General features: G+C 43.5%; 1 protein-coding gene across 5 annotated transcripts in view; it reads left to right on the top strand.

The window, feature by feature from the left end:
* The window catches only part of EPHA5 (EPH receptor A5), a 647,731-nt gene that overhangs the window by 315,231 nt on the left and 317,041 nt on the right, over nucleotides 1-15,459 (top strand). The gene's annotated exons all lie outside the window — the stretch shown is intronic.

Below are 15,459 nucleotides of genomic sequence, written 5' to 3'. Positions count from 1 at the left end.
ATTGGCATCAGCATGTGGGACTTCATGCAAAAACAATTTAGCAACATCAATTTAGAAAACTCCTAGCTAGGTCCTTATCAAAATCAGCAGTTGGTTACCTAAAAGAAACACAATGCAATTTTACAATTTCCTTTCATAATTACCAATTCCGATCAGCAATCAATGAATTCTTCGTCTCACAGGTATCGTTTCTCGATCAGCATAGGGCCGGGACGAAAAGGGCAAAGGTGAACGGGGCAATTGCCTCACGGCGGCAAGATAAGATTACTACTTCATGCAAAGGGGCAAATCAAAGTTAAAGTCTCTAGGGCAAGAATCATTAAGGTCTCTTTCTCTCGATTAGAGAAAGCATCAAAGTCTCTCAAAATGGCGTCGCAGCAAAATGGGTCATATTAGCTACGAAGTCAAAATGACGGGATGTCCGAAGATAGAGAGAGCTTTCCTCTCGTGCACCTGGGTTTTATAGACAACAGTTCAAGTCCAGTAGGGTCTCCATTGGTGAGTTCATAGGTTAGCTTCAAATTGACCAATCAAAAACGACAGTTCTCAAGCTTTTGCTTAAGCATACATTATCCTTGGAGATGGGTACGCAAGTTGCAACATTGTTTCTCGATTAGCTTACTCTCAGAGCCTCCATTGTCCGCACCTGCAAGTCGACCTTGAATTAAAGAGAAAATATGCCAGGCTGGCACTAACTTTAAGATAAGCACGTGAACAGTTTCTGTGGAAAAGTACAGCTTCAAGCTAAAATACACGTTTATTAGCACAGTGAAAAAAAAAATACGAACATCTAAACCGTGAGACCAGGCAACTAGGCCAAAGCCTCCGCTAAAGTAATGCTAAGCTAAGGCATTTCAAATAAGCAAATCGTAGCACACGTTTATGATTATGTCGGATTAGTGCAATTCTAATTCACCACGTTATATAAAGCACGCGTATAAATGATGGCAAACTACTCTGAGGGCACATTTTGTCCCCGTACAATCTTTATTAGTTCGGTTAATGTCACACATGATTATGTCAGCACTACGTTCATGCGTTAATAAATCAAAACCTTCATTTTCCGCTTCATCAATCCCTCCTCTGATGACTACTTGTCATCACACAAATTTAGCCCACAAATTTTATCCCATTAAAATTCTGTCAGCTCCCTTTTCCTTTTAGTTCCCCTAGTTTGCGCTTTGTATTCTTCTGCCATTCTTTTCATTATTTTCTCCTCCTTTCTTCTTTTAATTTTCTCCATAATCATTATTATTCCCCTTTTTATTCCCCAAATTCCAAATACACAAATTATCACTATTAATATCCCTTCTATTATTTTCAATAATATTCCATTCCAAATTCCCCCAATCCAATGTCCCACTGAAGCAAGTCCCTTTCCAACCTTCTCCCACACTCCTGGTTCTTTCAGTTCTTTCAAATCTGTACTTTCTTTGGTTAGATTAGCAAGCATAGTTTTAATCTTCACACTATTATCAGGTATATAGGTGCAGCAGTGACGTGCACCAATCATTTTGCAAACGCCTCCATCCTTTGCTAAAAGAATGTCTAAAGCAAGCCTATTTTGAAGAGTCATAGCTCTTTCCGCTGCAAGTTCAGCATCCATCAGGATTATAGCACCTGAAAACTTTGTCAGCATGTTATCCACTATAGTAGACAACTTTCTTATTTTGATGGAATTCAGCACAACTCCTAGTGAAGGAATCATGGCTCCAAATATATCACCTACCACAGCAGCTGCGGTCTCTCTTTTCTGGATACGATGGGATCCAGGTGTCTTTTCAATCATCGATATGTCATCCAGTTGATAAACCTTTGGAAACACTATACCCAAATAACATCTTCCCCACCATCCCTTTGGAAGACGATAATAGGCATTATGCCCACAAATGTAATACACCCCTGGAATGACAGGGTCAAGTCCGTCCATCATGAATGTCCATTTGGCCTTAAAGATAAACGTATGTTTGCATTCACTCGCTCCTACAAAAATATTATCATAGTAAGATTCACCTCGATATATACAAAACTTCCCTACATGCCAAGCATCTAAAGCAATTTTCCCTTGTGTCTTTATAGCAGCAAAGTCATAGTTATCTACTGAAGTCCTCTTATGTAGTTCTTTTTCTAATTTCGCCTTCATTTGAGCCCTTCTATCATCTGTGCGATCTAAAAAGCTTATTTCTACTGCAGAGACGGAGCAAGTAAGGTTCTCCCTATGAGCATGAGCCGTTTCAAAAGGTTGCATTGGCTCGAAAAAGTCCCTCATAATTTTGTAATCCCAATATTTTGCAGTCTCGCTTAGCTGCGCTATTATAGGAACATAAGCAAAGGTAACATCATAATTTGAGAAAAAATACTGTATGTTAGCTTGACCATAAAACCTAGACATTACTATACTACATGTAATCCCATATGTAAGAGGCATGTGGTGATAAGTCACCCCTTCCTTTACTGATGTTGGTATCTGGGTACACACATAACAATCTTTCGCATCCATAGTCTCAACATACTCTGTTAATAAGCGATAGAAAACGTTATACGAAAGCTCTTTCTTATCATGCAAGAGCCTCTCATCCATTGCTAGTCTTTTCAAAGGTGTTAGTTCAGTGGCAGTAACAGGAACAATAGTAGAAGCAGCAATAGTCTCATTCTCACCCTTTCCATGCATTCCAAACACAATTGCCATTATTATTAGTACACATGTTAGTACCAAGCCTATACACACGTATTTACAATATTTCTTCCTATTATTCTGCATAGCGTACCCAGGCATGATCTGTATAGAATCAGAGAGCTAGAAGCACTTATAAATGAAACTACTTAGCAATTCAGTTACAAAGCTGAACGAGCACAATGTTCACACCGTCTTCTTCAAAAGGCCAGTCACTTATCGGTTAGCAGCATTTGTCTCAATTCTGTTTAGTAATGTCTCAGCTGGTTGTTTGTCTCACGTTAGATTGCAGCAAGCAATACCATTTACTACCGTTTCAATCAACAGAGTCTATGAAACTTTTCTTTTCTATTGGTATCTCTTCTTCTTCTTCGTTCTCGATGCTTAGAGATACAAACTCATCAGTCCAATCATCATTTACCGCATATGCCCATTCAGGACCGGAATACCTCTTGTTTGGTATCCTTTTCCTTTTCAATTTTGCTTCTCTCTTTGATTCTGCTTCGCTGGCACTCTCCTCCTTCGCCAAGTCCTTTTCTTCACTTGACGATTGTTCCACGACAGTCTCTTCCTTTCTTTTCTCTTTCACTTTCGGCCTTCCTCCTTCGTTCAAACCTTCTTTACCCTTTTCTTTTATCGGTGAGATACTTAGTCTTCTTTTTGCACCGTGTCCATTTGATGGACCTGCGATCTTTTCTGTAGAGGTTTGAGCTTTTTCGTTCTGCTCTTCTTTGTCCCCACCTTCAGGGGAATCAGTCACGTTTTCCTTTTCTTTTTCTGTATCGTCTGTTTCTGGGAAAGCCCCCTTCTGCTCAGGCTCTCCTGCCTTCTCACTCTCTTCGAGCCCTTCGTCACCGTTACTTTCTTCAGGCTCTGTATCACTTTCAGCTGCTTCAGGTTCCTTGTCACCTTCAGCTGCTTCAGGGTTTTTGCTACCCTCAGCTGCTTCAGGCTCTTTGTCACCTGCAGCTTCGTCGTCGCTGTCTGAACTTTCTCCTTGGTCTTCCCCAAGTGAGTCGGACTCTTCGTTCTCCAATAATATCTCTTTTTCTCCTGCTGTTGCTTGTTCGCTTTCAGTTCGCTTTTGTTCTGTCTCAACACTCGGCACCGTTTTATCAGGCACTGGTAGTTTCAGCGCTTCAACTTCCTCATCTGTGGGACACAACACCTTCTTTGTATGACTGGCGTGAATCCAGTTGGGAACCCCCGCGCACTTCACAGCGGTAGTTGTCGTCAGGATCACTTGGAAAGGGCCTTTCCAACGGGGTTCCAGACACGACTTCCTCACGTGCTTCTTTATCACGACCCAGTCACCTGCTTTCAGTGCGTGTCCTGGAACTTGGATCGGTGGCAAGGTGGTCGCTTCCACCTGGTGAGAGAAAGAGCGAACCACGTCAGCCAGACCTTTGCAGTAGTCTAACACCATATCATCTGTAATATTCAAGAGCATGTTTGCGGGAACTGCAGGAAGTCTCATAGCCCTGCCCATGAGAATTTCGTGCGGAGACAATCCAGTTTTTCTATCCGGAGTGTTTCTCATTGACATTAGCACTAAGGGCAATGCGTCAGGCCATTTCAAATTTGTTGATGCACATATTTTTGCCATTCTCGATTTCAGCGTACCATTCATCTGCTCCACCAGTCCTGATGCCTCAGGGCGATAGCTACAGTGCAGCTTTTGCTCAATGTTCAGTGCTTCGCAAAGTAACTTCATCACCTCGTTATTGAAGTGACTTCCCCTATCTGATTCTAAAGAGATCGGGAATCCGAAACGTGGTATTAACTCCCTCAATAACAGCTTGGCAACTGTAAGGCTATCGTTTCTACGTGTGGGGTATGCCTCAATCCAATGACTAAAAATGCACACAATCACCAACACATATCTTAAGCCTCCATGCACAGGCATCTCAATGAAGTCCATCTGCATACGGCTAAAAGGACCGCTTGCCCTACCAATGTGACTCGCGTTCACAACCGTCCCCTTTCCTGGGTTCATCTGCTGGCAAGTGACACATCGATGGCAAACTGCTTCTGCAGCTTGACGAAATCTGGGGTTAAACCAATCAGTTTTGAACAATCTTATCATGGCATCTCTCCCTAGGTGAGCTTGCCCATGATAGAACCGCGCAAGCTGTGATAAGAGACCATTTGGCAGAACAAATTTTCCCTCATGTGAAACCCATAGCTCGTCTTGTCTCTTTATACATTGTGATTTAATCCAGGAATCTCTTTCATCCTCCCTGACATTATTCTGTAGTGCTTTTAGTTCTTCTATTGTATCTACGACCTTCAAAGCAAATGCTTCAGCTGGTTCGAGTTCTGGTTCACTTATTGTATTCCAATCATCCCTTAGCAATATACAGTTCTAAGCGCAAAATCTTGCGACTTGATCTGCATATGCATTTCCCAGAGACACATAGTCCTGTCCTTTCGTGTGAGCACTGTACTTTACCACTGCAACTTCAGCTGGCACTTGAATGGCATGTAACAACTCCCTTATTCTCTCCCCATTTTTCACTGGGGATCCTGAAGAAGTCAGGAAACCTCTCTGTGACCATAATTGTCCAAAGTCATGCACAATCCCAAACCCGTATTGGCTATCAGTGTAAATGGTGACTTTCATCAATGCAGACAATTGACATGCTCTAGTAAGGGCTACAAGTTCTGCTACTTGTGCAGAATATACTCCTTGGAGCCATCCTGCTTCCAAGACCCCTGTTACAGTACACACAGCATATCCTGCTTTCAAAATTCCCACCCCATCTCTTAGACATGAACCATCAACAAAAAGAATTTGGTCATTTTCATCAAGTTTTGTATCCTTGATGTCCGGTCGGGGTTTTGTGCAAAATTCAGTCACCTGAAGGCAGTCATGCTCGACGTCTTCAGCGTTCTCAATTTCAGCATTTTCTCCAGGAAGCAAGGTAGCTGGATTCAACGTGGTGCACCTTTTCAGCTGCACATTCGGTGAGCCCAGAATAGTCGTTTCATACCTTGTGAGTCTTGCTCCAGTCATGTGCTGCGTTCGGGAGCAGGTCAAAAGTATCTCGACTGAGTGAGGGACCATGACTGTTACTGGGTGTCCCATCACTATTCCTTCACTCTGAGTGAGGCTGATACCAACTGCTGCTACGGCGCGCAAACACCCTGGGAGTGCTGCTGCAACCGGATCCAAAGTAGCTGAAAAATACGCTACTGGTCTGTTTACGCCACCATGGGCTTGAGTCAAGACAGACAAAGAACATGCATCACGTTCATGACAAAACAATGTGAAAGGCTTCGTGTAATCAGGCATGCCTAAAGCTGGAGCCCTGCACATGCATTCCTTTAATTCAACAAAAGCATCCATCTCATCCCCTTTCAGTTCGATCTGATCCAAGGCATCCTTTTGGGTCAATTTCAACAAAGGCTTCGCTAGAGACGAGAAGTTGGGAATCCACTGGCGACAGTATCCCACCATTCCCAAAAACGTTCTCACCTCCTTCCTTGTCTTTGGTGGACTCATTTGAAGTACACTTGTAATTCTTTCCTTCATTATTCTCCGTGACCCTTTTTCTATCTGGTGACCCAAGTATTTCACTTTCTTCTGACAGAACTGCAGTTTGGAAGGAGACACCTTGTGTCCATTCCCTCCCAAATGGTTCAACAGAGCAATGGTATCGGCTGTGCAGCCACTTTCTGTCTTTGATGCAACCAGTAAGTCATCAATGTACTGTACTAGGGTTGACTCGAATGGCAATTCTAACTCTTCCAAATCTTTCTTTAGGACTTGATTGAATATCGACGGTGACTCAGAGAACCCTTGAGGAATTCGACACCAACTGTATACTCTGTCTAGGAATTTGAAACAAAAGAGGAATTGGCTGTCCTCATGAAGAGGCACAGAAAAGAATGCTTGTGACAAATCGATGACTGAGAACCACTCAGCTTCGCAAGGGATCTGAAACATTATCACAGCTGGATTCGGTACGACAGGGCAGCACTTGATTATGATGTCATTTATTTTTCTCAAATCCTGTACAAGTCGGACTTTCCCACTTGGCTTCATTAGTCCCTTTATCGGTGAATTACATGGGCTGCTTAATACTTCTTTCAGTACTCCCTGCTTTACGAATTCGTCAATAATTTGGGCAACTTTCATGAGGGTATCTTGTGGCATGTGGTATTGTGGGGTCTGGGGAAAGATCGCATTGGGCTTTACCATCACTTTTACTGGTTCCACTCCTTTCATCAATCCCACCTCTTTCCCTGTCATGTCCCACACTTCCTTTCCGACTGTCTCCCGTAATTCTGCTGGGATATCTTCTTCAGTTATCATTGGTAAAAGACAAATCAGAGGATACTCTTCGTCGACTGTTTCTATCTCATCCCCCTCTACACTGTCCTCGTCTTCCCCATCATTGCTCGTCTCTATTGTTATTCCTTCGTTTGAACACATGATCGAGCAACCCAATTTACACAATAGGTCTCTTCCTAACAGTGCTATCGGGCTTGAGTCACATACCACAAACTGATGTACCCCTTGATAGTTACCAATGTTGACTGGTATCGGATCTGTTATTGGGTTCGTCAGATGCCTGTTTGCTACTCCCACCACTTGAACTGTCCTCCCTGAGAGTGGCAAATTTGGTACTTCACTGCTCTTAACAGTTGAACGTGTGGCTCCCGTGTCAACCAAGAATGAGACACGATGACCCATTACTCTTCCTTCTACGTACGGACCCCTTTGATCAACTTCTAGAGATGCCGCAAGCACACAATCTCCTTCCTCTTCTGAGCTTTCACTCTCCCATACATTGTTTATTCCACTCTCACTGTGTAATGGGAACTGTTGTACTGTGCCGTTTGTGCTCATTACCTGACCCGTTACCTGTGGAGGAACCATCATTTGCTGCTGACTCATTGGTGCCAAAGGTATTTGCATTTGCTGATTAGGTACCATAGGTAACTGCTGTTGCATCGGCTGCATTTGCGTCATCTGCACACGGGGCATCTGCATCTGCTGCGGCTGCATAGGTTGTAATCCCTGCAGTTGATTTATGGTCTGAAAATTTGGGTTTGGACCTCTCATTTTCGGTCCTCTCATTGTCTGAAATGCATTGACATCATTGTTTTGCTGACCAACACCTACACCTGCACCTGCACCTTCCTGCACTACCATCGGGCACTCGCGTTTCCAATGACCTACGTTTCCGCACAGGTGACACGGCATCACCTTCTTCATTGCCTGCACACCTGTCACAACAGTGTTCAAATCCGGACCATTATTCACAAAACCTCCTCTGCCTCTGCCTCTGCCCTGTGGCTGAAACGCCATGTTTCCTTGCAACTGCGGCTGCTGTTGCTGAAACGCCATGTTTCCCTGCAACTGCGGCTGTGGTTGCGGTACCTGTTGTTGAAACCCTTGCATCCCTGGCAACCCTTGCAGTCCTTGCAGACCTTGCAAGCCTGTCTGAGCCGCCTTAAGCTGCATCATCATCACCTTCTCTTTCAGCTTTTTCTGTTTCACCTCAATTTCGTCGCTACAGTATTTCGCATAAGTCAAGACTTCATCAATCGGTTTCGACTGCCAGCAGATCAAATGCGATTTTATCATCTGACTTATCTCTGGTCTCAGCCCTTCCACAAATCTGAACACAAAATGAAGCATATCTTTCGCCTCGATTGCTTCCGTGCCACTGTAATTCTTGAACGCCTTCAACAACCTCTCATAGTAACTATGAATCGATTCCTTAGCCTCTTGGGCAGTTCTATCAATTTTCTGCCAATCCACATTTTTCGCGGCAACTTTCGTCTTCAAATGCTCAATCACCTTATAGTACAGACACATCACCATAGGTGATGGTGCACCCGTCTCTCTGTCTCTCTCTGGTTCACTTGTCGGCCAACCTACAGCTCTTTTGCAATCCTCCCACAAATCTGCCGGAACCACAATCTCGAATAAAGTGTTCAGGTCTTCCCAGAGACATTTGGCAAGCTTCACAAACCTATCAGTCTGTTGATACCATTCGATCGGCTTCTCCCTCAGTTTGGGAAAATCATTCGTAAAAGACTGAATATCGCTCCTGTGCCATGGTACATGTACTAATTTTCCCCCTGCTGTCTCCCTCATTGGTAACATAGTTACTGTATCACTACTCTGCGGTCCTTTCTCATTGTGCTCTGTGGCACTGTCCCTCCTCTTATCCTTCCTCTTTACCCATCTGCTTTCCCACTTGTCTAAGCACCTCCACACTTGGGCACTCTGCAACAATTCTCTAAGGTGTGCCTTCATGCCTGCTGATCTCATGTGTTCAAAATCTGTGGTCCCAAAATCCAACCTATAGCTCCTGCTCAAGTGTTTCGTCTTGCCTATGTCAATCCCGTTCCTGTCTGCTACTTCCTGCAAACTTTTATGTACCTTGTTTACTTCTCTCGTGATCTTTGGACATAGATACCTCAACTCCTCTTCCGTGTAGGACTCCAACCTGTTCACACCCATATTTCCTTCCACCAATTCTTGTGCTTCCATGTTCAGCCTCATCCTGCTCAAGTAATCGTCTCCTTTCCCACTGTCTGAACTTTGTGTGGAATTTAGACTGTTGAACCACTGTGTCAGCTGTTGCGCATTTACCCCCATCAGTGTAGCATTCACATCGACTGCCATTGATGGTTGCGGCAACTTTTCAGTGTTCGATGTTAATGGTATTATCAGTGGGGGGCTCGACCTCACCAGTGTAGACTGAGCACATATGGGACTAAACTCCATCAGGGACCCAGACCCAGTTGGCTGAGTCGCTATCGGAGTTATCCCTGGAGTGTTTTCTATGCACCTTCTTTCTGTCCCATTCTGCAGCATTGGTCCCTGACTGCTCATACCTAAGCTAGGCTGACTATACAAAGGTACCACTGGACCTACGGTAATGGGCAGTGATATTGCATCTGGATTCTGTCCATTTCCCATATTCTGAGGCATGTTCATCCCCATATTATGGGCCATCATTGCCGACATGCCCATCTGACTCCCCGTCATTTGAGCATGAGCGTTTCCTCCCTGCATCTGCTTTTGAGGCATCATAAACTGAGTTGATTCAGCTTGTGCCATTGTTGGGTTGTAACCATTCTGTACGCCCCTTACGGTCGGATCTAGAATCATTCCTCCACTGTTATCACTGCTGTAGTACCCTGGCATCTGCGGCTGATAATTTTCTGCTGGTTTCAACACAGGCACATCTGGATACATTCTCCTAACCTGCGGTATCTGTGGGGTGAGCAGTAAACTCGGATCCTTAGATCCCGATGGTGCTCCTGGATTCTGCGTTTCACTGTTCTGTACCGATGCCGGAGGGGCAGAACTAGTACTTGGACCTTGTCCATTCTCCGCATAGGGTGGTGGACGGTCGTTCAGCAATTGCATTATCAACTCCTCATCCTCTAACTCCTCTTCTCTTCTCAGCTTTTCCTCGTCCTCTCTATCCTTGGAACATTTCCTGTCTGTCTTACAGGTAGCTTTCTTACCTGTCTCCTCTTCATCCTTAGTGATTGCTGGGAACAATTTTATTCCCTGCAATACATCTGACCTCCACACCTTCTGCGCATTATCCCACCTAGCATCCGCTAGTGTCTTTTCTACCTTCCTCATCCTTGTTTCAAACTTGTTCTTCTGTTGCTGTCTAGCCATGAGTTCCCAGATTGCTAGAGCCTCAAACTGTGCTGGCCTTGGAGGTACCTTCATGTCATACATCGTGAATCTCAAATTCTCTAGGACTCTTATATTGAATGTCCCATGTATCGGGAATGCTACGCTACCATGTTTCTCTGTCCACTTTTGCCATTGCTTTAGCCAAAGACACGGAGCTACCCCTTTTTCCTCCATTACAATGTAAGCTGGTGTGCCCTCGGGCGGCGTCTCCTCTCCTACGCTCGCTTTGATGTAAGACTCTCCCTTCATCGCGCTCCTGAATGCTTTAAGGAATTTCATTTTCTCGTCTTTTAATTCACAAATTTTATAATCAATAGATCACTGTTATTCCACAAGATTTGTAATCAATAGGTGACTTTAATTCCCGGAATACTCTTCACCTGCCTTTCCCCTTCCAATCGAGTCCCACGGACTGCGTCCAATCCGTGCGCGACCCTTCTCTCCAACCAACCTATCCCAGCGCGGCTCTTAGTGACGTCACACTCACACACACTGCGGCTGACAAAGCCTCGCGGCTAATCCTCCTTCACTCAGTTCCTCCCGTAACAACTTTTTGCATGTATCGCGAGCTACCAAAAACTAAAACAGATCTGTCGGTTTACTACAGGAAGGGTAACATAATTGCTTCAGGACCTTAGGGACTTTTCACTAACCTCGGCCACTATTCGATCTCTTTCACCAGCCTCGGCCGCTATTCGGTCTTTCTCAGTCCCCACATTCGCAAGCAAATCTGACCCGCAGACCTACTCTCAACTTGTCAATGATCTGTTCTAGTGCACTTAGAATCTTGTCAAAGCCCGAAGTCGAAGTTCCTATCACTCCCTAACACACGTACCCACTCGTTGACCACGCCCGATCAACCTACTAAACCGCCCAGACCACAACATGGATCAACATACTCCGGAGTCTCTTGACCTCGCAGGGCCCGTCTCAACAACAACAACCACGTGGACCTTTTTATGCACAAAGCGCCAGACGCACATGAAGTTCGACGACTTCCCTACTCTCACACTCGGAGCCGCACCTCCGCTATTTCTATGAAGTTCGACGACTTCTCTACTTCTACACTCGGAGTCGCGCCTCCGCTATCCTTAAAGAAAAAATCCTCACAACCTTTTCACACACTCTGCGGCAATAAGCTGTGCAAGCGCAAAACCCTAACTTCACTCATACCATCACTAGTACCGCCGACGCTGTTTCCACATCTCCGTTCTCTCCATTCGCAAGCTCCGAGATCCCGGGAAAGTCGCGGTGGATCTAGCCCATCATCATCTTGTCAATTATTTTCATCCAAGAAAATCTAATTCAACTTCTCGAATGAGGCCTCAAAATGCGTAACCGTTAATCCAACACCATGTACTCTAATGGTACAGGGTCCCAAAAGACGTAACCGTCCTCTGCTACCATCTACTGATAGAGCGGAACGTGGTAACAATTTACCTGCGTTCGGATGCTCTTTAGGTCGATGAATCTTTTGACTAAGTGGGAACTCTCTGTACTCTTAATCGGTCAATCTCATCAAATCGATAATCAATAACGAACATAAGCAACACCTTGAACAACATAACACTTAACAATTAATCCAGAATACATTTCGGCGAACCCTGACCTTTCAGTCAGGAATAACCACACCAGTTTATTGCAAAGTTAGTGAATTTATTTCCCTATATTAACAAAGCTAGCACGATATAGATGTGTCTCAACACCAAATGATAAACATAAATGAACATTAATAGCTGTCCATATCGTCGAAACAAGTGTAATCTATGTAGCATCTGAATCACAAGGCATTCGATAATGGCAATGCAAAGCACTAATACGATAATCTGCAACGGGCTAATTGCGTACATTTAGTCAGCATAACAAGATCTCAAATTGCATCGTGCGGCATATGGAATCCTCATCTAACCTCAAATTGGCATCAGCATGTGGGACTTCATGCAAAAACAATTTAGCAACATCAATTTAGAAAACTCCTAGCTAGGTCCTTATCAAAATCAGCAGTTGGTTACCTAAAAGAAACACAATGCAATTTTACAATTTCCTTTCATAATTACCAATTCCGATCAGCAATCAATGAATTCTTCGTCTCACAGGTATCGTTTCTCGATCAGCATAGGGCCGGGACGAAAAGGGCAAAGGTGAATGGGGCAATTGCCTCACGGCGGCAAGATAAGATTACTACTTCATGCAAAGGGGCAAATCAAAGTTAAAGTCTCTAGGGCAAGAATCATTAAGGTCTCTTTCTCTCGATTAGAGAAAGCATCAAAGTCTCTCAAAATGGCGTCGCAGCAAAATGGGTCATATTAGCTACGAAGTCAAAATGACGGGATGTCCGAAGATAGAGAGAGCTTTCCTCTCGTGCACCTGGGTTTTATAGACAACAGTTCAAGTCCAGTAGGGTCTCCATTGGTGAGTTCATAGGTTAGCTTCAAATTGACCAATCAAAAACGACAGTTCTCAAGCTTTTGCTTAAGCATACATTATCCTTGGAGATGGGTACGCAAGTTGCAACATTGTTTCTCGATTAGCTTACTCTCAGAGCCTCCATTGTCCGCACCTGCAAGTCGACCTTGAATTAAAGAGAAAATATGCCAGGCTGGCACTAACTTTAAGATAAGCACGTGAACAGTTTCTGTGGAAAAGTACAGCTTCAAGCTAAAATACACGTTTATTAGCACAGTGTAAAAAAAAATACGAACATCTAAATCGTGAGACCAGGCAACTAGGCCAAAGCCTCCGCTAAAGTAATGCTAAGCTAAGGCATTTCAAATAAGCAAATCGTAGCACACGTTTATGATTATGTCGGATTAGTGCAATTCTAATTCACCACGTTATATAAAGCACGCGTATAAATGATGGCAAACTACTCTGAGGGCACATTTTGTCCCCGTACAATCTTTATTAGTTCGGTTAATGTCACACATGATTATGTCAGCACTACGTTCATGCGTTAATAAATCAAAACCTTCATTTTCCGCTTCATCAATGGTAATGTCCGTATCTTAATGTTGTAAAAACAGTAACAAATAAAAAAATTATGGATGTAGCAATGTTCTTCTTATCATCAAAAGAGATTGTAGTGGATCACATTTAGATATACAAATCTGGAAGGGTATCACTAAATGCCACATTTAGAGTTTGGTGGGCATGGTATTCCATTAAAATGCTGCTGCAGTCCGGTCTGTATACCATTGACTATAATACACTTACAATGTGGTGGAGGGGACGTCAGCCACATCTGTATCTCATATTCCAGTGCTTTAAATGAACAAATACTATCTACTGAGTAACCACACTTCTTTAATTTGAACAGAAGAGTACCTGCACTTCTGCAACACATTTAATGGGAGAATACCTGCACTTCTCAGGAGCACACAGGCCCTGAAGATAGTGAGAACCATCAGAGTTTCTTTTTGCAAAAAAAAAAAAAGAGAAGTGGGTAGGTTAGGCATTTTCCCACGTGTGACATAAGAGCTAAGTATTGGTGAGTGCCAAGCCATACTCACTGCTCTTATCTGCCTCAATACCATTTGTGTCAAGGTTCCCACAAGGCTTTTCGGCATAGGTTCAAAATGAGAATTCTGTGAGGTTTTGGATCATCACCTCCACTCATTTCATCAGAACATTACTACCTGCCCCATCCTAGGATACCACATTACTTTCAAAACAACATGATGGGAGGATTGATGGATTTAGTGCACCTAATGGTGGATAAACAAATGGCTAGATTGATGAATGCACATTTTAATGGCTATAGCTACAGATGATTGTGACATAGTGATAGATAGATAGATAGATAGATAGATAGATAGATAGATAGATAGATAGATAGATAGATAGATAGATAGATAGATAGATAGATAGATAGATAGATAGATAGATAGATAGATAGATAGATTGACTGACAGAGTGATAGCTAGATTAATGACCAGACTGATGTGACTAAGTGATGGATGGAGAGAATCATGTGGAGTTTGAGGCGTGGACTGGTGTGATTGACAGCTAGGTAGAAGAATAAATAGGGTAATGGATATCCTGACATGCTTATGAATTGAAAGCTATATTGGTGTGTAGAAAGATCGAAAACTGATGATAAATGTAATTTTCAATAGGTATACCGGCACATAAGATATTATAACTAAACCACACAATGTTAGAGAAACAGACAAGCAGAGATACTAAATGAGACCAATAAAGAGAAATTAAAAGATTATGGAGAGACAAAGTAAGGTGAAAAATAAAAGAACGTGCAACGAGAAACTCAGGATGGTACCCTCTTTATTTCAGTGTGCCCTCCCTAAAATGATAGCCTTCCTGTTGCTTAATAACAGGCCTGGGCTGCTCACTTTTTGATCCAGTAAATCCTTGGCCTGGAATGCACTCCAGTTTCAACCCTCCTCACCTACAAGGTATTTTATACAAGCAACTAAAATGTTGCAGCTGCATTCAATTTTTACCAATAGCTGGATGCTGCAACATTTCAAATGCATATTTGTTTCTCATTTCTCCGGGACTTTAACTGCGCATGTCTAGCATGCGTACTGTAAGCAGTCCGAGCCTGGTCATCTAAACAAGTGCCTGCCCCGTGAAAGCACGCTGTTCACCAAGCAGAACAAGGCCACCCACACCGAAGAGGAGAGCTGCTTGCTAGGACACAGAGACGCTTTGTAAGGCACCGTGTGCTGCACCTGCCTTGATCGTGAGCTATGCATATTGGTGGGCCCAGCAGAGATTTCCTCAAACTGCAGCAACAAGTGATGCAGTGAGTTAGTTTACATTTTGTGTTAATTTAGTGAGGTAGAGCGGCCTTGCAGAGGGTAGAGGTGAATGGTCCCTGAACACGAACAGTTTTCTATATTTAAACAGCCCAAAAATCAGTGCTTGTTAATGGGTATTTTTTCTCTGCTCTGCATCGGTTGATGCTGCGTGAAGAACTCAGGGGCATATTTATACTCTGTTTGTGCCGAAATTGCGTCAAAACTTTTGACGCAAATTCAGCACAAACCTAACACCTTATTTATGCTATGACGCCTGACCCCGCAAATGTCAAAATTCCTCTGTGTGCGTCATTTTCTGGATGCGGGAAACCGCCTTGTGTTAA

Source organism: Pleurodeles waltl, chromosome 1_2 (genome assembly GCF_031143425.1).
Source record: "Pleurodeles waltl isolate 20211129_DDA chromosome 1_2, aPleWal1.hap1.20221129, whole genome shotgun sequence".
Lineage (NCBI taxonomy): Eukaryota > Metazoa > Chordata > Amphibia > Caudata > Salamandridae > Pleurodeles > Pleurodeles waltl.
Note: the sequence above shows the minus strand (reverse complement) of the source record. Positions and strands in the feature narration are given on the sequence as shown.